The 26,513-nt window shown below is 35.6% G+C and overlaps 1 long non-coding RNA gene across 3 annotated transcripts in view; it reads right to left on the bottom strand.

Annotated features, from left to right (window-relative positions):
- Positions 1–421: 421 nt before the first annotated feature.
- The window catches only part of LOC126809588 (uncharacterized), a 120,279-nt gene continuing 94,187 nt past the window's right edge, over positions 422–26,513 (bottom strand). For 2 of the 3 annotated variants that reach the window (XR_007674922.2, XR_007674921.2), the window contains exons 2-5: positions 11,055–11,229; positions 6,971–7,120; positions 6,567–6,651; positions 422–919 (exon numbers count right to left, since the gene is read on the bottom strand). This is a non-coding gene — a long non-coding RNA (uncharacterized LOC126809588). Of the gene's footprint in view, positions 920–6,566; positions 6,652–6,970; positions 7,121–11,054; positions 11,499–26,513 lie in introns of those variants that run through there. The other variant, XR_007674920.2, reaches the window with a different exon arrangement.

Below are 26,513 nucleotides of genomic sequence, written 5' to 3'. Positions count from 1 at the left end.
CTCGATACAATCTTTTAAATGTGCTCTTAAAACTTACTTATTCAAAAAAGCTTTTACTTAGATATATATTATTTTATTATATTGCATCTTTTAGTTGTTTTTATTTGTTGTTTTACTGGTATATGATTGTACTCGTTGTTTTGTAAAGCGCTTCTGAACACCGTTGGTGAAACTAGCACTATATAAATGTTTAATAATAATAATAATAATAAATAAACTGTATGTTTGTTTATTTGAAACAAGACTGAAATAGTTTCAATTAAACTATTTCCACATTTGCTAGTAAGTCAGTCGTTTAGGGATTTTAGGTGTGGTCAGACCATTTTTGTTTTATAAAATAACAATAACGGAACCTAGATCAGACAATTCTGAAGCAACTTTATTTACAGAAATAAACAATATCACAATTGTAAAATAAAAACTTTAACTGATGACATTTACCCTCACACTGCCTTATCATATTTTTAAAAACAACTTTGTAAAAGAAGCAATTATATCGTATAATGAGTATTGGACCGATTGATAGTGCACCTATTTAACATGCTATTATAATTACATGTACCAAATGCAAGAAAAATCAATTAACATATCAAAGATAAAAGCACATCACAATTAAATCAATTTAGAAACACTTTGACTAGATAACACTGTTTTTACCCTTTATCAACTGTTTATCGCTATGCTTATTAACAATACATATCTCCGTTTCACTGGACTTCATATCTTCATTCGAAGCTGAATCGGGAGTAAAGCAAATTGGTCCAGTTTCCCTGTCCAGACCTGGCTCGAAAGATGAACCACAAAGCGCGTTACTGATGCCTTGTGTTTCACTCGGTGTTGAAAACATAAGTAAATAACCCCTATAAACTGCTAGACCAATCTGTAGAACCAATAGTAGAGTTAATACCCAGCTTGATATCTGGAATAAAAAATGAGGCAAGCTGAATTGTGATCCCACCTGACAGAGATATGTAACAATACGACCTCATTAGATAATGCTCATTAGAGAGGTCACACGATTATCTCGAGAATTTTTCCTGTGCACGCCAATGACATTTATAAGTGACTCTAAAAGCCGAACGGTCCATATTGTTTTTAATGTTTTTATGCAATTGTTAAAGTACATATACTCTTCAAAAAAGTAGGGGATATTGAAATGCAAATACCTATGCAGGTTGTGATATGATCAATAGCCATGGACACTTGACATGCCTTGAGAGTATGTTCACAGATGAAGAACTTATCGCCTCAACAGAACCACTGAGCTACACACGCGACACGCAATAGCGCCATACACGTGGGAGGGGTTCATTGTCAAATTTGACACTTCAACGAAGGGTTGATGAAAACTGCCGCATGCTGGTTTATCCTATCCATGTTTGCTTTCCTATCGGCTCTTGCATACGATTTACTGTTTAGCGTATCTTTGCTTTAGTGTGTTACGTTTAATTTGATCGGGAGCCGTGTTCGTTGACGTCAACCGACAAGACTGCAAGAATTGGCCGTGCCACTGCAAGAGGAGTGGGTCAGATTGCCCCAAATCGTGATTGGACGGTTGATTAGGAGCATGCCATGACGAATTGCTGAATATCTGAGGATTGGTGGAACAATTACTCATTATTACTGTGTATGTTCATGTGTAGGCAATTGGCCTGTTATTAACATACACTGGTTACCTCTAATAAAAACAGCAGTGCATTTCCACAGTTTTATATTGTTTCTGAATATCCCCTAATTTTTTTGAAGAGTATATTTTGATATACTTACTTAGTTTAAACAATACTTTATTCAATATGCTGAATTGGATTGAACAACAGGCAAAGGCCTATATAAGTTCTCTCCAAACATATAAAATAGTTAAATCTTATGTTTACAATACAATGGTGGACATATGTACAGGCATGTATACATTTCTTGGAGTGTAATTTCAAGTTTTAAATGTTAAAGAAAGTGTTAAAATCTCTTGCTGTCTTTTATGTATTTTTGCACAATTTCAAATATGTTAGAATTGGTATTATCTGAAAGAGCGGGGTTGCCATATAAGATCAGGTCAATTGTAACATTTTAAGGTGGTGTAGATTAGTTTTTAGAATTGTTCTTGGGGCAGAGTATGCTGGACATATTAATTTTTGTTTTATTCTGCGATTAGACAATGATTACCAACCAAGCTCTTTGTATAAATTGTTTTAGATGAATTTCTTCTAAGGCCAGTTATTATTCTACCTGCTTTAGTTGGAACACTTTCTAATAGATCATTATTATTCGAATTCCATAAAATTTTCACTGTGTGATACCTATGCCATTTATGATTTCATACAAGTAATTTAAGATTTTCATTCTCACCGGAAGTACCGTCATTTTGGCAAAAACTGTAATTTTAGCCTCTAAAACAAATACTTGTTTGAAGTAAGCGATATTCATTATTCGTATAAAATTATGATATTTGATTCCTATGGGCAAATAGTATTAATCAATACGATCATATTGATATCACAAAATTTGTTTCTAGCATCTTCCCTTGCCGAGAAATAACCTATTTTGCCAGGATCACTTTTTAAGATTTTCCTCATTTTAATTTCAGTTCATGGGTTCTTGGTTAATTATTTATTGCCTGATTTGTGTAAAAGAAAAGCCCATATGCTCCGTGGTGCAAATTCTTAACTTTCTTCTCCCAATAAAAATTTCTGTCGGCACCGGAAGTGACGTAATTTTGCCCAAAACTTGAATTTTGACGTGTCTAAAGGTGTTTTAAAACGCAAATATTAATGTTTACAAATCCAATAGATCAAGATGAATGCTCCTACTAAAGCCGCAAATTATGTCTTGCTTAGTGCGTGGTTTCGAATCCCCCGTTGTACGTGACAAGGAGTAGGGTCGCCTGTCCAACCTCGTGGGTTTTCTCCGATTTCCTCCCACTGCTAAAGACCCCTATACGCAAGCGAATTATTGAAATAAAATTAAACCATATGTTAGTCCCGAAATGACTTGTGTCGAGTGGACGTTAAACCCCATCAATTTTGCATGCGTCACTTTTCACGTTATTTAGCCCGTGAAAGAGTCAATTATCATTCGGTATTCAATTTTTATTTACCATGCCTAATGTCAACTTGGTCTAGGTCAAACCATTTTAACATGTACAATGTCACCGGAAATGACGTCATTTGGACAAAAACTGTATTTTTAGCCTTCTAAACAGATATTTTATTCAAATGAGTCTGATTTGTAATATTTTTAAAATTATGAAATTTGATTCCAATCAACAAATAGATTGAACCCATACTATCATACAGATACCACAAAATGGTTTCTAACTTGTACGGTTGCAGAGAAATTGACGATTTTCTACAAGTCACTTTTCAAGGTTTTAGGTCTATTAAGTGGCAGTTATTATTCGATTTTCATAAAATTTTCACCATGTGATGGCTTATGCTATTTATGATTTCATAGAATTAATTTAACATTTTCATTATCCCCGGAAGTAATGTCATTTTGGTAAAAACTGTATTTTTAGCCTCCAAAACAGACATTTTTTGGAAATGATTTATATTTATTATTCGTTTAACAGTATGATATTTGACTCCAATGGACATATAGATTGAATCAATACGATCATATAATGTCCAAAAATTGCTTCTAGCATCTTCCATTGTCGAGAAATAACCAATTTTGTCAGGATCACGTTTTAAGATATTTTTTTTTTTTTTTTGCATTTTAATTACCCATTAGAAAGTCAGCTAATTTAGCGGTAGGACAGTAACAAATTTTGTCAGGATCACTTTTTTGACATATGTAACACATGGTAAAAAATCTAAATGGAATTGATATGGCTGGATTTGGTTGATTCTGCGTCCATTTTATTTGATGTGTGCAATGTTTATGTGGAAACCTGTTTAATGGTTTCATTGGTACCGGAAGTGACATAAGTTCAAGGGTAACGTGGCACTGATAGTGACATAAGTTCAAGGGTAACGTGGCACCAGTGAAATTCGTCATTACTGCATCGCAGTTCTAGTTATTATTATTATTCAAATACTATTTTGATTGGATCTCAGCAACAGGGCACATAGCTAAGCTACTTTTGATTTTTGATTTTCGACAAATCTTCGCAGATATAAGGCGCCAAATTTAGAAAATTTAAATTTTTACAAAAAAACCTTTTTATTGATGAATATTTTTTAGTCGTTTTTTTAACAGAATTAAGGAGTCATCTGACTTGAGCAAAAATGTGATTTTTTTTTTGTCTCAGTAATTTTCCTTGGCCGCGATTGGCTAATTCAGTTTTTCAGCCCTAGATTAATTATTTATTGTTCGATTTGTATAAAACAAAGTTCATATGCTCTGTTGTCTCAATTGTCATTTTTTTTGTTACCGATAGAGCTATCTGTCGGCACCGGAAGTGGCGTAATTTTACCAAAAATTATAATTTTGACAGTTAGGTACCATTTTTCGAAAGCAAATATTATTTTTTTTAAAACTGATTTAACTAAAAGAGTGTGAGCTCAGTTTTTTAAATTTCGATTTCATTTTCGAACAAATTCGATTAAGAGGTGAAAAAGGGTGTAAAATCGACTTATTTACAACCCACTCAGGCTTTTCAGATTTTAAAATATTTCTACGTAACTTCTATAAACTTGTAGCTATGATCCATACGAAGAAAATGTATATTAAAATTAGTTTGTAATATAAGCAGTTACCTAGAAATGGCAATTTTGCATAAGTCACTGTTTTCGTTGTTTTGCCTGTAAAATAGTGAATTATTATTGGATTTTCACAAAAGTGACACCATGCAGTAAGGGTGGATATTGGGACGATTTTGACAATCAAATAAAAACTGTTAGGTCTAGAGGGTCCACAAGCTAAACATGTCGAGATCTTTCGGTTATAAATATACATTGTCAGTTTCAACAAAATCGTATAAAAATCTCTAGAGTGTCCACAACCTTGGAATTATTATGCATATATTTGTCAAGTTCAGCACCACAGGAAGCCACCATCGAATGTGCTTACATGGTAAGGGATTTAGAAACATTGATGAGTAATTTCATTAGCCAGAAAGCGTCTCTAGATCCTCAGGAGCTTCCGGGGCCAAGGCGGCTCCTGGACCCTCCCTAAAGTGTTAGGATGGTAGACCCCCTCCACCGGCCCTGAAAGATGTCTTTTCCACTGTACCCACGTGACATGTTGACATAATTATGATCTGGCGCAGACAGGAGAATCTACTCTCTCCTTCTGTGCCTTGAGTCAATGGGGTTTAACGTCCACACGACACAAACTAGGTCATTTCGGGTCTAACATATGGTTCAATTTTATTTCAATAATTCGCTTGCGCTTAGGGAGGAAACCGGAGGACCCAGCGAAAACCCACGAAGTTGGACAGGCGATCCTTCTCCTTGTCACGTACAACCGGGTAAACGAAACCACGCCAGTTGACTCAATGACAGACGTTATGATACAGCGCGCACATGCTAACCATTCGGTCACCCAATGCCCCTATGAAAGATGAAAGCTTAATAATAATAATCTTAACAGAAACAATAAGCTTTCATATTTCATATGAAAGCTTAATAATATGACTTTAGTTTATTTATAGGGTTTCTCGAATTAACTATAATGTTCGCTTAACATGTGATAGTAGAGAATTAATAAAAACAAGGGAATGCACGGACTTTCTCTATTTTTCTCACTTTCTCTTATCTCGCGACAGTCAATTATTTTTATGAATAGTTCATTTCGGACCCAGGGGCGTCGGAACCCGGGCACTAGGGTATACAAATGGTACCCTGCCCTTTTCTGGGGTATACTAGGATGGCCTAGCGGTCTAGAGTCTCACGCTTTGATCTCTAGCTGGCCGGTCGCCTCTAGCTTGCGGGTGTGGTTACGATCCCTGATGTGAACGTATGTGGCAACCTCGTGGGTTTACTCAGGGTACTCCGGTTTCCTCCCACAGGAAAGACCCCTGCGCGTACGCTAAGATAATGAAATAAAAAAAAAAGACAACTTGTCTGCGATATCACCTTCGGTGGAAGCGGACGTTAAACACTAAGAACAAAAACATAAATCTTAACGTGAACAGTATTCGATTAAATATAATATATGTCTTTTAGGTCGCGAATGCTTATGGCTAATAAAAACAGCTTACTGACAAGAACGAGAGTTGTTGATTAGTCTTACGATTAATTTTGATTAATCCTTTTAATGACTACGATAAGACGATACGATGTGTCCTATCGTAGGTCATAGAGACCTGTCTAATTACCTCAGTACGCAAAATTGATTGATTCAAAATGACTACATACATTCCATAGGTTAGGGTAAGCAGTTTTGGATTTTTATTTAAATATTTTCATTAATATTTATGCAAACTAATCATATTTTCTCATTTAAATTTTGAATATGATATGTAGACTATGCATATCTATAACATATCTCTCCTTGTCGGTCAATTTTAGCAATACTTCGGCACTGGTACTGAACAAGGACAATTGGAATCTTTGGAATTTTTGGCAGGTCAGATGTATTTGTTTCCTAAAATATGTAAAACTATATACAGCATTATTAAATCATACCTCTGCTAGTGTAATAAATGTATATATGGGTCTTTTACTGCTATAAGTGGCCCAAAACAGGTTTTCAAATTCTCTACAGGTGAATCTGGAATACAGAATGAATTATATTTAAAATCACATGTTCTCCGCCAACATACTAAACTTTTAACACAGTTTTTTTTAAAAATTAACTTCGAAACAGAGGCTAATTGCCCAACTTCTAGTCGTGCCCATTTTTGACCCGGTTTATACCGATTAAGTTTGTGTTTGTATACCACCATAAACCTGAATTCGATTTGTACAGCTCACAATATGAAATGATTTGATGAAGTTTGATATATATATACTTGTTCAAGATTTACCGTTTTGCATTCTGGACATAAGAGACTAGCTATATTTATAGGTTTTGAGCGATAGTTACGTACGACCGGTTTGGTGTTTCTGATATTTGATTGTCTTCTAGATTTCGGCAAAATACTGCAAAACCACTACTCAGTCGAATACTGGATACAAACATGCATATAAAGAAGATAAGATAAAAAAGTATCATCCATATCATCACCAGTCCTCCATATCTGAAAAAAAAATCAATCATGACAAGGGGTAGGGTCGCCTGTTCAACCTCGTGGGTTTTATCCGGGTCCACCGGTTTCCTCCCACAGCTAAAGCCCCCTACGCCCAATCGAATTATTGAAATAAAATGGAACCATAACTTAAGATTTGTATTGTATCGAAACATCCATTGATGATAGCATACAATATAAAAGAGAGAGAGAGAGAGAGAAATGGGGTTTAATATCCACTCGACACAAACTAGGTCATTTCGGGACTAACATATGGTTTAATTTTATTTCAATAATTCGCTTGCGCGTAGGGGTCTTCAGCAGTGGGACGAAACCGGAGGACCCGGAGAAAACCCACGAGGTTGGACAGGCGACCCTACTCCCTGTCACGTACAACCCATACAATATAAACATGTACATATATTTAATAACAATATGACAAATAATATTTACAAATAAGACAACGGTAATTTTAATCTAGCTTATATATACATTTACTAACATGACAGCAGTATGTATTATCTGTAAATGTTGGGTATATGTGGACGGTACGTAAATCTTCATACAGTGGACATTCTAGTAAAAAATAAGCTTCATCTTCAACTTTGTGCATAGAGCATTCTTAGATTTTGGGAAACATTTTTGTATCTGCCCATTTCAATTTGAAGTGAGTGGGAACTAAATCGGAGTGCGGTCATTTACATTGTGCACTAAATGGGAACCCCATAGAGGCATACAATCCAATTTGCTTTAGGCTAACAACAGTCGTACAGTTTAATTAGAGAGAGAGAGAGAGAGAGAGAAAAAAAAATGGGGTTTAACGTCCATTCGACACAAACTAGGTCATTTCGGGACTTAGAAATGTTTTCTTTAATTTTATTTCAATAATTCGCTTGCGCGTACCGGTCTTAAGCAGTGGGAGGAAACAGTTTAATTAGAACTTCTGTAGGTAGGCCTAATTGATTAGGGACGCATACATGTACTTTACTTTTAATATACTGAGCGCCATGGAAAACGCATCACTTTTTTTCCCCAAATATTTTATTACTAGGTGGTTTTATATGTATAATATTATGCAATACTATGAACTATTGTTTCACACAATGCTCCCAAACGCAAAAAAATATCGGCCCGTGTGCACAAAAAAAATTGCACGAGATGCACATGCATGAAAAACCCAATATTCACGTGCAGCATTGTGTGTGAGCCCTTTAAAAGCATGTTTTCAACTTAATGTGCAGTACATGAACTGTGAAACGTCAATCTGTCGTAATTTGTTGTTGGACGTGTGAAGGAATCTAGCTAGAGGTCAGACATAGCTCCTTTACCCGAAATGACCTAGTTTAAAGGAGCTAAATCGCTAATATTTGGGACCTAGAAATTGACAAAAATGGATCGCAACGCATATAATAATGTAATATGAATGTATATAAAATATAAACTGATTTACATTCAATCGTTTCTAATTAAACTGTAATTTCTAATCAGTTATGTTCGGCGAAATACGCCAGAAGTCTCATGTGAATGTCAATCTTTAGCGTCTGGTTTTTCCAGTCTACGGGGGGGGGGGGGGTGGATGGCTGAATGGTTAGCGTGCGCGCGCTGTATCATAAAGTCTGTCATTGAGTCGACTGACGTGGTTTCGAATTCCCGGTTGTACGTGACAAGGAGTAGGGTCGCCTGTCCAACCTCGTGGGTTTTCTCCGGGTCCTCCGGTTTCCTCCCACTGCTAAAGACCCCTATGCGCAAGCGAATTATTGAAATAAATTAAATCATATGTTAGTCCCGAAATGACCTAGTTTGTGTCGAGTGGACGTTAAACCCCATTTCTCTCTCTCTCTCTCTCTTTCCAGTCTACACCGATGGTATTTATTGTGCATGCCCTCCAGATAAGAATATAGCGTCACCATTTGACATGTCTTGTGGAATATGTCTAGCCCCGTTCTTTGAGTCCCTTGTTCCAAATGGCGCTGTAACGTATTATGGAAATGAAATGAAATGGGGTCCTACTGTTCTGCTCCTATACTGGGCTAATGAAGACGGGCATACGCCATACAGTTGCTATGAGGGAAATTTTGCCCGGGCAGCGGCAATATATCGCCTACTCTTATATCGAATTCCAACTGCCAGGGGATCTTTTTCGTGCATTCCAATATATACACGGGACCTCGGTTTTTCGTATCATCCGAAGGACTAGACAGCTGTCCTTGTCAGGCCCTCGGTTCTGCATCACTGACAACGGGAAACCACGTCGGAAAATCTGGATGAACTTTCTCGGCAAATGCAGGGATCGAACACCCGACCCCCAGGCTAGCGAGCCGGCGTCTTAACCATCTAGCCACATAATATGGTACACAATTCGTGTACCAATGGTAAAATGTTTATTTTGTCTTGAATATTGGATATCAGAAGTCCATCTTTTCCCTGTAAGATCACAAGACCAATGTTGATTTGAATTGACAAATAATTCGTGTTTTTAATATCGAAGATTTTTGATAATATTGAGTTTGTGTCGAGTGGACGTTAAACCCCATTGCCTCAAAGCGCACAGGGAGAGAGGAGACGAATTCTCCTCTCTGCGCCATATCATTGTGTAAACATGTCATATGGGTACAGTGGATATGACATCTTTTCTTGCACTCGGAAAACCTCAGCAGATTCCAGTACCCTACACACAGAGTAAAAATATCGCAATTGTGATGGCGTTGGGACATATCACTTACGTCCCGAATTGACAGAATCACAATCAAGTGACATGGAATTCAACCCTGTGACAGTTCTGCCATACCTGTTCTCAGTCGGACAGTGGCGGAGCCAGCCGTCGGTGATTGGAGGGGCAAAGCTGGGGCAAAGTCCAAGGTTAAGGGGGCAAAGACACGAGCTTCAACTAGGGGTAGGGGGCCTCCCCCAGAAAATTTTGAAAAACAGGAAGCCGGAAATGCAGCCTGGTAGTATTTTAGGCACTGGTCGATGAGTGTCAAACGAACGGACTTGCGAATCACGACGAAGCCCACTCACGAGCGTCAAAATAGGGAGTCCTCCCCCAGAAAATTTGGAAAAATACTGTCCTACAGTATTCCCAGGCACCGATCGTCGAGATAAATAGATCTGATCAGACACCGTCGCCTGATCACCAGGCCCGTAGCCAAGGGGGGGCCTGGGGGGGGGCGAAGCCCCCCCTGGAAATAATCTTGCCCCCCCTGACAAAAAGTTGTCGACCATATTTATAAATTACCTATGTATGATTTGAATATATTTCTTGAAAAACACTCAGAATAGTTCGTTCTTAGAACATATAATTGTCGATTTCTATGCTTAAAAACTCGTTTACAGCTACTCAATTTTCAAAATTTTCCATACCCCCTGCTTGCCGGGGGGAGAGACCCCCCCCCCGGACCCCCCTATCACCGGGGCTGCCCCCCGGCAGCCAAAGTTTGGGCACTCGGCAAACCTCGACAGATTCGACGCAATTAGATGTAGAGTACCGGAATCTGCCGAGGTTTGCCGAGTGTAAGTTTGGGATGAGATGGTGTGAGTAGAATCGTGACGTATTTTAAGTAACAACTATGTTTTAGTTGTCAAGATTGGTTGAGATATATTTAATGCAGTCGGCACATGCGTTGTACTCCAAAAGTTCCCCTTTCACTCGACTGACACTATTTTTGGAACTGAGATAATTAAATCCGGAACGTTCAATCGGGTAACGGAATTCTCCCCGGTTTTCTCCGTGGTTTACCGAGTGCTTTTCTTGGGGGCAAAACGGTGCGCGCGAAAGGTGCAGAGTTCTGATGAATTTTATTTTGCTTTTCTCGACCAGGCCAGGCTACACTCTGTTTTAAATAGCAGCGTAATGATCATCTTATTTATGCTGAAAAATTTCAACAACACTTAGCTTTACTTCCCGTTATATCTTGTTCTTCTATATAATTTAGACCCGTGGACTTACCCGCCTTCTTTAATCGTTTGCTTCAAGTGGATAAAAAACCATGTCCAAATAAAACAGTGAATTGCTGTGACTAGAGGTGTAAACGTAGTATAATAACAAGTATCAGTTTGTCCCCACACTGTTCTATCATAGTTTATAATCACATTCTGGTTACCTTTCACTGTTACAAACATATCTGAAAACAGCAAACAGCTACTTTTATTATACTTGTAAACATAACCCAGAGGTAAGCTCGTACACATGGCGGACACGACAGCAATGCAGTTGACCACATTATGAATCCATTGTGGGATTCGTCGAATATTTGGTAGTCCTTGAAACATCATGTCGCTAATTTCTCACACAGTTATAATCATCCCGTGGTCTACTAAAATCTGCACCCCGTAGAAGTCAACAATATTGATGATATGATCAGGCTTATCTAGTTAGAACAGCCTTGAACAAGTGACGTCACTAAGATAAGTCGTCCACAGATTTTTCATCCGCGAGAGGATATATTTAACAATTTTCAGATAAAATTGAACTGTAACCTCAATCCTATAAATTTGTGGTTTTCTCCTTTCGCTCCCGTGTCTAATTATAGGCCTATATATAGGCTATCTAGAAATAATTTAGAGACTTTTGGCAAGGGGAATTTTTGCCATCCGTATCACGTATCCGTATCGTAATCGTTACGTGGTAAGTTGCGTCAATGTAGGTATGAGTTCTAGGCCTATTACAGCATGATGGCAGTTATCTACCAAGATCACCATCAGTACTAGTCAAGTGCCTAGCCTACAAATTACTGGAGGGAGTGAAGTCGCTCGATAGTCGCTGAGCTATTCGACTGTTTGGTTTCATTAATGTAGGGCCTATCATTTCAGAAAGTTTTTAAAATACCCCTTTACTATAGAATCACATCATTTACAAATTTGCAAGGTCCCACCTCCCTAAATTTAGCGCGCAGAACCCTGATTCTCGAAAACTTAACAAACTTAAAGGCTCAATACCACTCTTGTTGTACATGTAACTGAATAATATGTCCCAATCTTTATTCTGGTCAACAAATTGTACTATTTTACAATATTCCAATTAATTGATGATACAAATTTCATCTTAACACACCTAATTTAAAAAAATGGAAAAATTCAACTAAATGATTTGAAAAGCCTGACGTAAAGCTTTTCAAATGTGACTTGGATTTAAAAATATTTTTGAACCCTTTGGACAAGTAAAATAGGATTTAATGGATAATTTACACAACAGATGGGACACTAACACATCTAGTACTTAGAATAAGGCTATTTTTTTATTTTCAGAATCTTCGACTGTTTGGTTTCATTAATGTAGGGCCTATCATTTCAGAAAGTTTTTAAAATACCCCTTTACTATAGAATCACATCATTTACAAATTTGCAAGGTCCCACCTCCCTAAATTTAGCGCGCAGAACCCTGATTCTCGAAATCTTAACTAACTTAAAGGCTCAATACCACTCTTGTTGTACATGTAACTGAATAATATGTCCCAGTCTTTATTCTGGTCAACAAATTGTACTATTTTACAATATTCCAATTAATTGATGATACAAATTTCATCTTAACACACCTAATTTAAAAAAAATGGAAAAATTCAACTCAATGATTTGAAAAGCCTGACGTAAAGCTTTTCAAATGTGACTTGGATTTAAAAATATTTTTGAACCCTTTGGACAAGTAAAATAGGATTTAATGGATAATTTACACAACAGATGGGACACTAACACATCTAGTATACTTAGAATAAGGCTATTTTTTTTATTTTCAGGAGCTGTCAAGCCAGCAAGAGTGTTATTGTCCCTTTAACTAAAGATGAAATCCAAATTTTAGTAGATAGGACTACTTCAATTTTGATTGCCTAAGCACTAAAATCAATATTTTACCCATTCAAATTACTAAAATTTGGACTTTATCTTAATTAATATTTTGTGAAAACAAAATCCGTCTAATCAATCAGGTAGTCATGCGATCCTGAATCCCATGGAGTCTCGACAAAATGGTGCAATGGTGATGCAGATGTCACTATTACTAAGACGTGTATTGACTATGCTAGAAATGGTCAACCTGTTACGCTAGTTGCCAATGACACGGATATTTTGGTCTTATTACTGCACCACGCGAAATGGCGACAATTCATCTTCGCCACTTGGACAAAAAGCGCAACACCTATGACATAAAAACAGTCTGCAGCGCAATGGATAAAACTGTATTAGACAATTTATTGTTCATTCACGCCTGGTCTGGGTGTGATACCACTTCTGGTTGTTTCGGATTCGGTAAATTGGGACTTCTTAAACATACGAACAGTGACATCTTTCGGGAAGCTAGCAAGACAATAGCTTCACCTGGAAGGTCCCAGTCCGAAGTATCTGAAGCTGGAGAAAGGTTATTCTGTGCAATGTATGGTCACAACTAAAGTCAGGTACCTAAGGTACAAAGCTATGATCGCTAAAAAAAATTCCATTCAAATCAATAGACTTCCTCCAACAGCTGCCGCGGCCGAGCAGCATCTCACCGCGTTCATTGCCAGGTTAGAATTTGGATTGAACTAGACGTAGACGATGGCGTCGATCCTGTGAATTGGGGTTGGCAAGTGATAGAGAACAGACACGTTCCCATCGCGACTGTTCTTCCATCAGCACCAGACAACGTTTTGAATTTCATCCGGTGTAAATGTAAATCTTTGAAAAACCAATGCTCGTCATGTTCTTGTACACAGAATGGTTTAAATGTGTTGAAGCTTGTGGAGGATGCCACGGGGAGGATTGTCTGAAAGCAAACAAATCAGCATTGATTTAGAAGATGAATTTGGTACGTGGCAGAACAAATCAGAACTGAAGAATATTTTGATGATTTTATTGATGATCCGAATGAATATTTTATGGTGTCCAGAATGTTCCCCTTGTCTATTTGCTTGTTGTTGTTGCTATATTTACAGCATGTCTCCGCGATTTTGAATTTTGACATCACAGTGACGTCATAGTTTCGCCATTTTGTATTCTGACGTCACGGTGACGTCGTACGTTACTTTTGACGTCATTTCTGGAATCTTTGGTCTGTGTTGATACACAGTGTTTAAGGTCACAAGAGTTATGACCCTTGACCACTTTGAAAATTGCTGTGGATGCTCTACAGGCTAAAGTTAATGTTTGATTGACTTTAGATTTATACACAGTGTTCAGGGTCATGAGACGAAGAAGCTTACTGATTTTCAGCGATTTCCGATTGAATCCTTTGAAAATCACACCTCACTCTAAAACTAAATGCAAGGAACGGGCCTGTTTACATTGAAGCAAAACTACTTCCTGCGTACGCGTAAATACTAAACGGTCTATTCAAGAGTTAACATACTCTGTATATAATATACTGTATGCTTCGGGGGTAGCCACAACACGACAATTTTTGTTTTATATTTTTCCCATCTTGTTCATAAGGTAAATGTAATTTTTCAGATAACTCATGACATTTATACTTATTGTTTCAATAGATTCTAATATCCCCTTTTGCAGTCAATATGAAAGCTTTGATATCTGCTATGCAGATCTAGTTATTATTTGTTTTATCAGTTGTTATACCCCCCCCCCCCATTGTCATATACTGTCGTCACCCCTGTCCATCGATCCGTGCGTCCCTCCATCCGTCCATCAACAATTGATTGTGGACGTTCTATAGGGACAAAAGTAAATATCCGACGATTGACTTGAGATTCATAAACTGTAGTTCATCCAGATTTTTCGAATGGTTCCCCCTTGTCAGTGATGCAGGACGGAGGGCCTGACAAAGATCCCTTGGCAGTTGGAATTCGATATAAGAGTAGGCGATAGTGCCGCTGCCCGGGCAAAATTTCCCTCATAGCACACTGTATGGCGTATGCCCGTCTTCATCAGCCCAGCATAGGAGCAGAACAGTAGGACGTTAAACCCCATTTCATTTCATTTCATTTCATTTATAAGGTCATAGAAATGAAATGAAATGAAATGGGGTTTAACGTCCTACTGTTCTGCTCCTATGCTGGGCTAATGAAGACGGGCATACGCAATATACAGTGCGCTATAAGGGAAATTTTGCCCGGGCAGCGGCACTATCGCCTACTCTTATATCGAATTCCAACTGCCAAGGGATCTTGTGTCCGGTTATTTGCAGGTAGTAGGCTATGACAGATTGGTAATGCACGCAATCTGGAATTCAGGTGGGTACGGGGTGTCATTTTGGTTGCAAACCCACGTAAAAAAGGTGGAGTACTTTCTAGTTCCTGTGTTCACTGGCCGAAATAGCAATTTCACACCAGTTTTAAAGATACGTCATGTAAGGATAAATCTGCCTACACTGTCGGACAGTTTTCTGGCTTCATGTGTTATTAAATTATTATTTAGACATTTATTCACACGACAAACCCATAATAATCAACTCGGGTGGCTTGGGTATTAAGTGGATTAGACCACCCGCTCCATTTATTCCATTAACGTCAAAATGGTAAATCGAGACATTTATTATATTTAGCATGACAATCGAAACTTTGTCATTCTTGTCAAGGCTTCAAACATTCATAACTCAGAATAAAGTAAATTTGGAATTTTCAATATATTATTCATTTTTCATTATCTATTCATTTTCCACCGTGAAAATCGGACCGAAACTGTAGGAGAAAATGGCCACTCCCTGTATGCAAATAGTCTTAAAGTATGTAATATTGAGGATGTTAACACTCCAGAGGTCACATTTTGATGAAACTTAAAACAGGTGTTTATCCGCCAATGATCTCATTTCTTTTCGATAATCGTGAGTTGATATGGTCTTGAAACGTTAACTAATGTTTAATTAATAATTTAGATAACCTAAAGAAGGACTTGCAATGGGGAGCTTTTAGCTCTTGCATAATGCATGTTTAATGAACAAAAATACACTGTTACTTGATGGTAAAGTAGAAGAAAATCGGTGACTTTTCTGAATGTGGGTAATATAGTGTTGTGGGTAGAATTAGAATCCCCGCGCCGTGGGGTCCCGGCTCGTCCACGTTCTGTTTAAGGCCCTCGTCGCCGTCAGGGTAGGCCTATCTGGGGTAATCGGGCCTAGTCCGGGCCTTGCAGAACGCTACTATGATGGCCAGCGCGCCAGTCTGCCGCCACTATAGTTCACTTCCAAGTGTGCAGGAAAAGACGGGCCCTGCTGATGAGATAATATGTGATTAATATTTTTAAAATAGCTACCCTAGCAGTTCGTGGCTGTGTATTTAGACAACGATACGTTAGATAAGAAAGTTAACTCTTGAAAAGAACTGTGGAGGAAAATGTTGGTCCCAAAAAATGTCTTTAATTCACAGACACACTATATAAGCGGCTCACGCGCAGTATTCCATCACTAATAATGAAATGATCGAATGAATGAAATGGGGTCAAGTGCCCCGTTTTTCTACTTCAATCGGGCAAATGAATACGGCCATAACAATGTGCTATGAGGGATAATTTTGCCCGAGATCAATTGAATTACAACTTTAAAGGTTTATTTTACGTAAAGCTTAAAGCGAGAATTTCAAATTTTCTAAGAAAGTCAAAACATAATTATTTCTATGTCCTTTGCTCAATAGGTTATGAAATCACTAACGATCATGGGCATTATTTCCCACCCTTAAAAATCCATGACACAGGAAATAACAACACAATTACCTCCCCTGTTTTGCTATTGACAACATGGGGCAGCCATTTTCCAACGTTGGAATTTGAAGTTAAAAATGATATTTTTGCCAATTTCTCAGCTGGCAATTGCGAATTATAGGATTAGTAGGATTATTCTTTAACAAGGTAGGACTGTTTATGGATACCATCTATTTTAAGGCTTTATTTTAATACATTTTAAAAATATAACTTGAAAATTTGCAATTGCAACTTTAAGGTACAACCTCGAGTTTTACATCCTCGCCAAAACCTCCAAGTAATGAAATGAGATAACCATGTATTAAACTCTTTACCATGTTACTGTAATAATATGTGTTAGTTTTTTAATATTTGTCAAATGATAATCAAATCTAATCCCTCGCTGTCTTGTACACTTGGAAGATGCACACAACAATTTTTATTAATTATCATGCTTGGCTAGGATAATCGCTGGAATCAGCCACAGTTGAAAAACATGAGATGCGGAAATTGTGCGGGGATCATTATTTCTTAATTTATGCACCGTCTCAGCTATCATAACTACCGATTTAAAAATTATCTCAGGCAAAAAACAGATATATCTGGCACAAATTTAAATTAATATGAAATTATCAAACGTCATTAAAAACTAAACTAGAACTGCGAAGCAGTAATGACGGGTTTCACCGGTGCCACGTTACCCTAGAACTTATGTCACTTCCGGTACCAATGAAACCGTTAAACAGGTTTCCACATAAGCATTGCACACATAAAATAAAATGGACGCAGAAACAACCAAATCCAGCAATCAATTCATTTGCTACATGTCAGTGATCCTGTCAAAATTACATTACTTCCGGTGATAATGAAAATGTTAAATTGGTTTATGAAATCAGAAATAGCATCATCACATGGTGAAAATTTTATGTAAATCCTATAATAATTGCCACCTTTATAGACCAAAAACCTTGAAAAATGACTTGTAGAAAATCGCCTATTTCTCTGCAACCGTACAAGTTAGAAACCATTTTGAGGTATCTGTATGATCGAATGAGTTCATTCTATTTGTTGATTGGAATCAAATATCTTAATTTTAAAAACATTACAAATCTGATTCATTTGAATAAAATATCTGTTTTGAAGGCTAAAAATACAGTTTTTGCCAAAATGACGTTACTTCCGGTGATAATGAAAATCTTAAATTACTTGTATGAAATCGTAAATGGCATTATGTATCACACAGTGAAAATTTCATGAAAATCGAATAATAATTGACACTTTTATTGACAAAAAACCTTAAAAAGTGACCTGTTGAAAATTGCCTATTTCTCCGCAACTGAACAAGTTAGAAACCATTTTGTGATATCTATATGATCGTAAGGGTTCATTGTATTAGTTGATTTGAATCAAATATCAAAATTTTAAACAAATAACAAATATGACTCATTTGAATAAATTACTGGTTTCGAAGGCTATAAATACAATTTTTGCCCAAATTACGTCATTTCCGGTGATATTGAAAATGTTAAATTGGTTTGACCTAGTTAAAATTGACATTACACATCAAATGGTGTCACTTTTATGAAAATCGAATAATAATTGACTCTTTTACAGGCAAACTAGCGTAAAAAGTGACTCATGCAAAATTGCCCATTTCTCGGCAACTGCGCATATTACAAATTAATTTTCACATACATTCTCTCCGTATAGATTATTGCTACGAGTTTATGAAAGTTACGACGTAATATTTTAAAATATGAAAACGCTGGATGGGTTGTAAATAGCTTAATTTTACACCTTTTTTCACCTTTTAATCGAAATAGCCCGAAAACGGAATCGAAATTAAAAAAACTGGTCCCAACATTTTGTGCGCCTTTAAAGGGCGCACAATTTCAGTTATACCAGATTTGAAAAAAATAATATTTGCTTTCGAAAAATGGTACCTAACAGTCAAAATTGTAGTTTTTTGTCAATTTACGCCACTTCCGGTGCCGACAGATAACACTATTGGTAACAAAAAAAATGACAATTGAGACAACGGAGCATATGAACTTTGTTTTATACAAATCGAACAATAAATAATTAATCTAGGACTGAAAAACTGAATTAGCCAATGGGGGCCAAGGAAAATTACCAAGACAAAAATATTTCACATTTTTGCCCAAGTCAGAGGACTCGTTATATTTGTGAAAAACACGACTAAAAAATATTCATAAATAAAAAAGTTTTTTGTAAAAATTTAAATTTTCTAAATTTAGCGCCTAATATCTGCGAAGATTTGCCGAAAATCAAAAATCAAAAGTAGCGTAGCTATGTGCCCCGTCTCCGGCTATGCCAAAATGCATCGAAAGTTAAAATCCAATGATTATTGTTAAAATTACTGCAATATTTCTAAAAACGATAGCTTCGGTGATTTCGGACATTTCGCATTGTCGCAGAACGTTCAAAATAGCTTTATCCTCTAAGTCACACCCACTTTTCAGATAAAACCGAAGAAATCGTAACGATCCGACAATCAGTTGCTGAGATCTACTCAAAACAAAAGAAGAACTAGAACTGCGAAGCAGTAATGACGGGTTTCACCGGTGCCACGTTACCCTTGAACTTATGTCACTTCCGGTACCAATGAAACCGTTAAACAGGTTTCCACATAAGCATTGCACACATGAAATAAAATGGACGCAGAAACAACCAAATCCAGCAATCAATTCATTTGCTACATGTCAGTGATCCTGTCAAAATTACATTACTTCCGGTGATAATGAAAATGTTAAATTGGTTTATGAAATCAGAAATAGCATCATCACATGGTGAAAATTTTATGTAAATCCTATAATAATTGCCACCTTTATAGACCAAAAACCTTGAAAAATGACTTGTAGAAAATCGCCTGTTTCTCTGCAACCGTACAAGTTAGAAACCATTTTGAGGTATCTGTATGATCGAATGAGTTCATTCTATTTGTTGATTGGAATCAAATATCATAATTTTAAAAACATTACAAATCTGATTCATTTGAATAAAATATCTGTTTTGAAGGCTAAAAATACAGTTTTTGCCAAAATGACGTTACTTCCGGTGATAATGAAAATCTTAAATTACTTGTATGATATCGTAAATGGCATTATGTATCACACAGTGAAAATTTCATGAAAATCGAATAATAATTGACACTTTTATTGACAAAAAAACCTTAAAAAGTGACCTGTTGAAAATTGCCTATTTCTCCGCAACTGAACAAGTTAGAAACCATTTTGTGATATCTATATGATCGTAAGGGTTCATTGTATTAGTTGATTTGAATCAAATATCAAAATTTTAAACAAATAACAAATATGACTCATTTGAATAAATTACTGGTTTCGAAGGCTATAAATACAATTTTTGCCCAAATTACGTCATTTCCGGTGATATTGAAAATGTTAAATTGGTTTGACCTAGTTAAAATTGACATTACACATCAAATGGTGTCACTTTTATGAAAATCGAATAATAATTGACTCTTTTACAGGCAAACTAGCGTAAAAAGTGACTCATGCAAAATTGCCCATTTCTCGGCAACTGCGCATATTACAAATTAATTTTCACATACATTCTCTCCGTATAGATTATTGCTACGAGTTTATGAAAGTTACGAAGTAATATTTTAAAATATGAAAACGCTGGATGGGTTGTAAATAGCTTAATTTTACACCTTTTTTCACCTTTTAATCGAAATAGCCCAAAAACGGAATCGAAATTAAAAAAAATGGTCCCAACATTTTGTGCGCCTTTAAAGGGCGCACAATTTCAGTTATACCAGATTTGAAAAAAATAATATTTGCTTTCGAAAAATGGTACCTAACTGTCAAAATTGTAGTTTTTTGTCAATTTACGCCACTTCCGGTGCCGACAGATAACACTATTGGTAACAAAAAAAATGACAATTGAGACAACGGGGCATATGAACTTTGTTTTATACAAATCGAACAATAAATAATTAATCTAGGACTGAAAAACTGAATTAGCCAATGGGGGCCAAGGAAAATTACCGAGACAAAAATTTTTCACATTTTTGCCCAAGTCAGAGGACTCGTTATATTTGTGTAAAACACGATTAAAAAATATTCATAAATAAAAAAGTTTTTTGTAAAAATTTAAATTTTCTAAATTTAGCGCCTAATATCTGCGAAGATTTGCCGAAAATCAAAAATCAAAAGTAGCGTAGCTATGTGCCCCGTCTCCGGCTATGCCAAAATGCATCGAAAGTTAAAATCCAATGATTATTGTTAAAATTACTGCAATATTTCTAAAAACGATAGCTTCGGTGATTTCGGACATTTCGCATTGTCGCAGAACGTTCAAAATAGCTTTATCCTCTAAGTCACACCCACTTTTCCGATAAAACCGAAGAAATCGTAACGATCCGACAATCAGTTGCTGAGATCTACTCAAAACAAAAGAAGAATAATAATAATAAGAACTAGAACTGCGAAGCAGTAATGACGGGTTTCACCGGTGCCACGTTACCCTTGAACTTATGTCACTTCCGGTACCAAAATTACATTACTTCCGGTGATAATGAAAATGTTAAATTGGTTTATGAAATCAGAAATAGCATCATCACATGGTGAAAATTTTATGTAAATCCTATAATAGTTGCCACCTTTATAGACCAAAAACCTTGAAAAATGACTTGTAGAAAATCGCCTATTTCTCTGCAACCGTACAAGTTAGAAACCATTTTGAGGTATCTGTATGATCGAATGAGTTCATTCTATTTGTTGATTGGAATCAAATATCATAATTTTAAAAACATTACAAATCTGATTCATTTGAATAAAATATCTGTTTTGAAGGCTAAAAATACAGTTTTTGCCAAAATGACGTTACTTCCGGTGATAATGAAAATCTTAAATTACTTGTATGAAATCGTAAATGGCATTAGGTATCACACAATGAAAATTTCATGAAAATCGAATAATAATTGACACTTTTATTGACAAAAAACCTTAAAGAGTGACCTGTTGAAAATTGCCTATTTCTCCGCAACTGAACAAGTTAGAAACCATTTTGTGATATCTATATGATCGTAAGGGTTCATTGTATTAGTTCATTTGAATCAAATATCAAAATTTTAAACAAATAACAAATATGACTCATTTGAATAAATTACTGGTTTCGAAGGCTATAAATACAATTTTTGCCCAAATTACGTCATTTCCGGTGATATTGAAAATGTTAAATTGGTTTGACCTAGTTAAAATTGACATTACACATCAAATGGTGTCACTTTTATGAAAATCGAATAATAATTGACTCTTTTACAGGCAAACTAGCGTAAAAAGTGACTCATGCAAAATTGCCCATTTCTCGGCAACTGCGCATATTACAAATTAATTTTCACATACATTCTCTCCGTATAGATTATTGCTACGAGTTTATGAAAGTTACGAAGTAATATTTTAAAATATGAAAACGCTGGATGGGTTGTAAATAGCTTAATTTTACACCTTTTTTCACCTTTTAATCGAAATAGCCCGAAAACGGAATCGAAATTAAAAAAACTGGTTCCAACATTTTGTGCGCCTTTAAAGGGCGCACAATTTCAGTTATACCAGATTTGAAAAAAATAATATTTGCTTTCGAAAAATGGTACCTAACTGTCAAAATTGTAGTTTTTTGTCAATTTACGCCACTTCCGGTGCCGACAGATAACACTATTGGTAACAAAAAAAATGACAATTGAGACAACGGAGCATATGAACTTTGTTTTATACAAATCGAACAATAAATAATTAATCTAGGACTGAAAAACTGAATTAGCCAATTGGGGCCAAGGAAAATTACCGAGACAAAAATTTTTCACATTTTTGCCCAAGTCAGAGGACTCGTTATATTTGTGTAAAACACGACTAAAAAATATTCATAAATAAAAAAGTTTTTTGTAAAAATTTAAATTTTCTAAATTTAGCGCCTAATATCTGCGAAGATTTGCCGAAAATCAAAAATCAAAAGTAGCGTAGCTATGTGCCCCGTCTCCGGCTATGCCAAAATGCATCGAAAGTTAAAATCCAATGATTATTGTTAAAATTACTGCAATATTTCTAAAAACGATAGCTTCGGTGATTTCGGACATTTCGCATTGTCGCAGAACGTTCAAAATAGCTTTATCCTCTAAGTCACACCCACTTCTTCAGTAAAACTGAAGAAATCGTAACGATCCGACAATCAGTTGCTGAGATCTACTCAAAACAAAAGAAGAATAATAATAATAATAAGAACTAGAACTGCGAAGCAGTAATGACGGGTTTCACCGGTGCCACGTTACCCTTGAACTTATGTCACTTCCGGTACCAATGAAACCGTTAAACAGGTTTCCACATAAGCATTGCACACATGAAATAAAATGGACGCAGAAACAACCAAATCCAGCAATCAATTCATTTGCTACATGTCAGTGATCCTGTCAAAATTACATTACTTCCGGTGATAATGAAAATGTTAAATTGGTTTATGAAATCAGAAATAGCATGATCACATGGTGAAAATTTTATGTAAATCCTATAATAATTGCCACCTTTATAGACCAAAAACCTTGAAAAATGACTTGTAGAAAATCGCCTATTTCTCTGCAACCGTACAAGTTAGAAACCATTTTGAGGTATCTGTATGATCGAAGGAGTTCATTCTATTTGTTGATTGGAATCAAATATCATAATTTTAAAAACATTACAAATCTGATTCATTTGAATAAAATATCTGTTTTGAAGGCTAAAAATACAGTTTTTGCCAAAATGACGTTACTTCCGGTGATAATGAAAATCTGAAATTACTTGTATGAAATCGTAAATGGCATTATGTATCACACAGTGAAAATTTCATGAAAATCGAATAATAATTGAGACTTTTATTGACAAAAAACCTTAAAAAGTGACCTGTTGAAAATTGCTTATTTCTCCGCAACTGAACAAGTTAGAAACCATTTTGTGATATCTATATGATCGTAAGGGGTCATTGTATTAGTTGATTTGAATCAAATATCAAAATTTTAAACAAATAACAAATATGACTCATTTGAATAAATTACTGGTTTCGAAGGCTATAAATACAATTTTTGCCCAAATTACGTCATTTCCGGTGATATTGAAAGGGTTAATTTGGTTTGACCTAGTTAAAATTGACATTACACATCAAATGGTGTCACTTTTATGAAAATCGAATAATAATTGACTCTTTTACAGGCAAACTAGCGTAAAAAGTGACTCATGCAAAATTGCCCATTTCTCGGCAACTGCGCATATTACAAATTAATTTTCACATACATTCTCTCCGTATAGATTATTGCTACGAGTTTATGAAAGTTACGAAGTAATATTTTAAAATATGAAAACGCTGGATGGGTTGTAAATAGCTTAATTTTACACCTTTTTTCACCTTTTAATCGAAATAGCCCGAAAACGGAATCGAAATTAAAAAAACTGGTCCCAACATTTTGTGCGCCTTTAAAGGGCGCACAATTTCAGTTATACCAGATTTGAAAACAATAATATTTGCTTTCGAAAAATGGTACCTAACTGTCAAAATTGTAGTTTTTTGTCAATTTACGCCACTTCCGGTGCCGACAGATAACACTATTGGTAACAAAAAAAATGACAATTGAGACAACGGAGCATATGAACTTTGTTTTATACAAATCGAACAATAAATAATTAATCTAGGACTGAAAAACTGAATTAGCCAATGGGGGCCAAGGAAAATTACCGAGACAAAAAATTTTCACATTTTTGCCCAAGTCAGAGGGCTCGTTATATTTGTGTAAAACACGACTAAAAAATATTCATAAATAAAAAAGTTTTTTGTAAAAATTTAAATTTTCTAAATTTAGCGCCTAATATCTGCGAAGATTTGCCGAAAATCAAAAATCAAAAGTAGCGCAGCTATGTGCCCTGTCTCCAGCTATGCCAAAATGTATCGAAAGTTAAAATCCCATGATTATTGTTAAAATTACCGCAATATTTGTAAAAACGATAACTTCGGTGATTTCGGACATTTCGCATTGTCGCAGAACGTTCAAAATAGCTTTATCCTCTAAGTCACACCCACTTTCCCAGTAAAACCGAAGAAATCGTAACGATGCGACACGTAGTTGCTGAGATCTACTCAAAACAAAAGAAGAATAATAATAATAATAAGAACTAGAACTGCGAAGCAGTAATGACGGGTTTCACCGGTGCCACGTTACCCTTGAACTTATGTCACTTCCGGTACCAATGAAACCGTTAAACAGGTTTCCACATAAGCATTGCACACATGAAATAAAATGGACGCAGAAACAACCAAATCCAGCAATCAATTCATTTGCTACATGTCAGTGATCCTGTCAAAATTACATTACTTCCGGTGATAATGAAAATGTTAAATTGGTTTATGAAATCAGAAATAGCATCATCACATGTTGAAAATTTTATGTAAATCCTATAATAATTGCCACCTTTATAGACCAAAAACCTTGAAAAATGACTTGTAGAAAATCGCCTATTTCTCTGCAACCGTACAAGTTAGAAACCATTTTGAGGTATCTGTATGATCGAATGAGTTCATTCTATTTGTTGATTGGAATCAAATATCATAATTTTAAAAACATTACAAATCTGATTCATTTGAATAAAATATCTGTTTTGAAGGCTAAAAATACAGTTTTTGCCAAAATGACGTTACTTCCGGTGATAATGAAAATCTTAAATTACTTGTATGATATCGTAAATGGCATTATGTATCACACAGTGAAAATTTCATGAAAATCGAATAATAATTGACACTTTTTTTGACAAAAAAACCTTAAAAAGTGACCTGTTGAAAATTGCCTATTTCTCCGCAACTGAACAAGTTAGAAACCATTTTGTGATATCTATATGATCGTAAGGGTTCATTGTATTAGTTGATTTGAATCAAATATCAAAATTTTAAACAAATAACAAATATGACTCATTTGAATAAATTACTGGTTTCGAAGGCTATAAATACAATTTTTGCCCAAATTACGTCATTTCCGGTGATATTGAAAATGTTAAATTGGTTTGACCTAGTTAAAATTGACATTACACATCAAATGGTGTCACTTTTATGAAAATCGAATAATAATTGACTCTTTTACAGGCAAACTAGCGTAAAAAGTGACTCATGCAAAATTGCCCATTTCTCGGCAACTGCGCATATTACAAATTAATTTTCACATACATTCTCTCCGTATAGATTATTGCTACGAGTTTATGAAAGTTACGAAGTAATATTTTAAAATATGAAAACGCTGAATGGGTTGTAAATAGCTTAATTTTACACCTTTTTTCACCTTTTAATCGAAATAGCCCGAAAACGGAATCGAAATTAAAAAAAATGGTCCCAACATTTTGTGCGCCTTTAAAGGGCGCACAATTTCAGTTATACCAGATTTGAACAAAATAATATTTGCTTTCGAAAAATGGTACCTAACTGTCAAAATTGTAGTTTTTTGTCAATTTACGCCACTTCCGGTGCCGACAGATAACACTATTGGTAACAAAAAAAATGACAATTGAGACAACGGGGCATATGAACTTTGTTTTATACAAATCGAACAATAAATAATTAATCTAGGACTGAAAAACTGAATTAGCCAATGGGGGCCAAGGAAAATTACCGAGACAAAAAATTTTCACATTTTTGCCCAAGTCAGAGGACTCGTTATATTTGTGTAAAACACGATTAAAAAATATTCATAAATAAAAAAGTTTTTTGTAAAAATTTAAATTTTCTAAATTTAGCGCCTAATATCTGCGAAGATTTGCCGAAAATC

The sequence above is a fragment of the Patella vulgata genome, chromosome 2, assembly GCF_932274485.2.
Source record: "Patella vulgata chromosome 2, xgPatVulg1.2, whole genome shotgun sequence".
NCBI lineage: Eukaryota > Metazoa > Mollusca > Gastropoda > Patellidae > Patella > Patella vulgata.
Note: the sequence above shows the minus strand (reverse complement) of the source record. Positions and strands in the feature narration are given on the sequence as shown.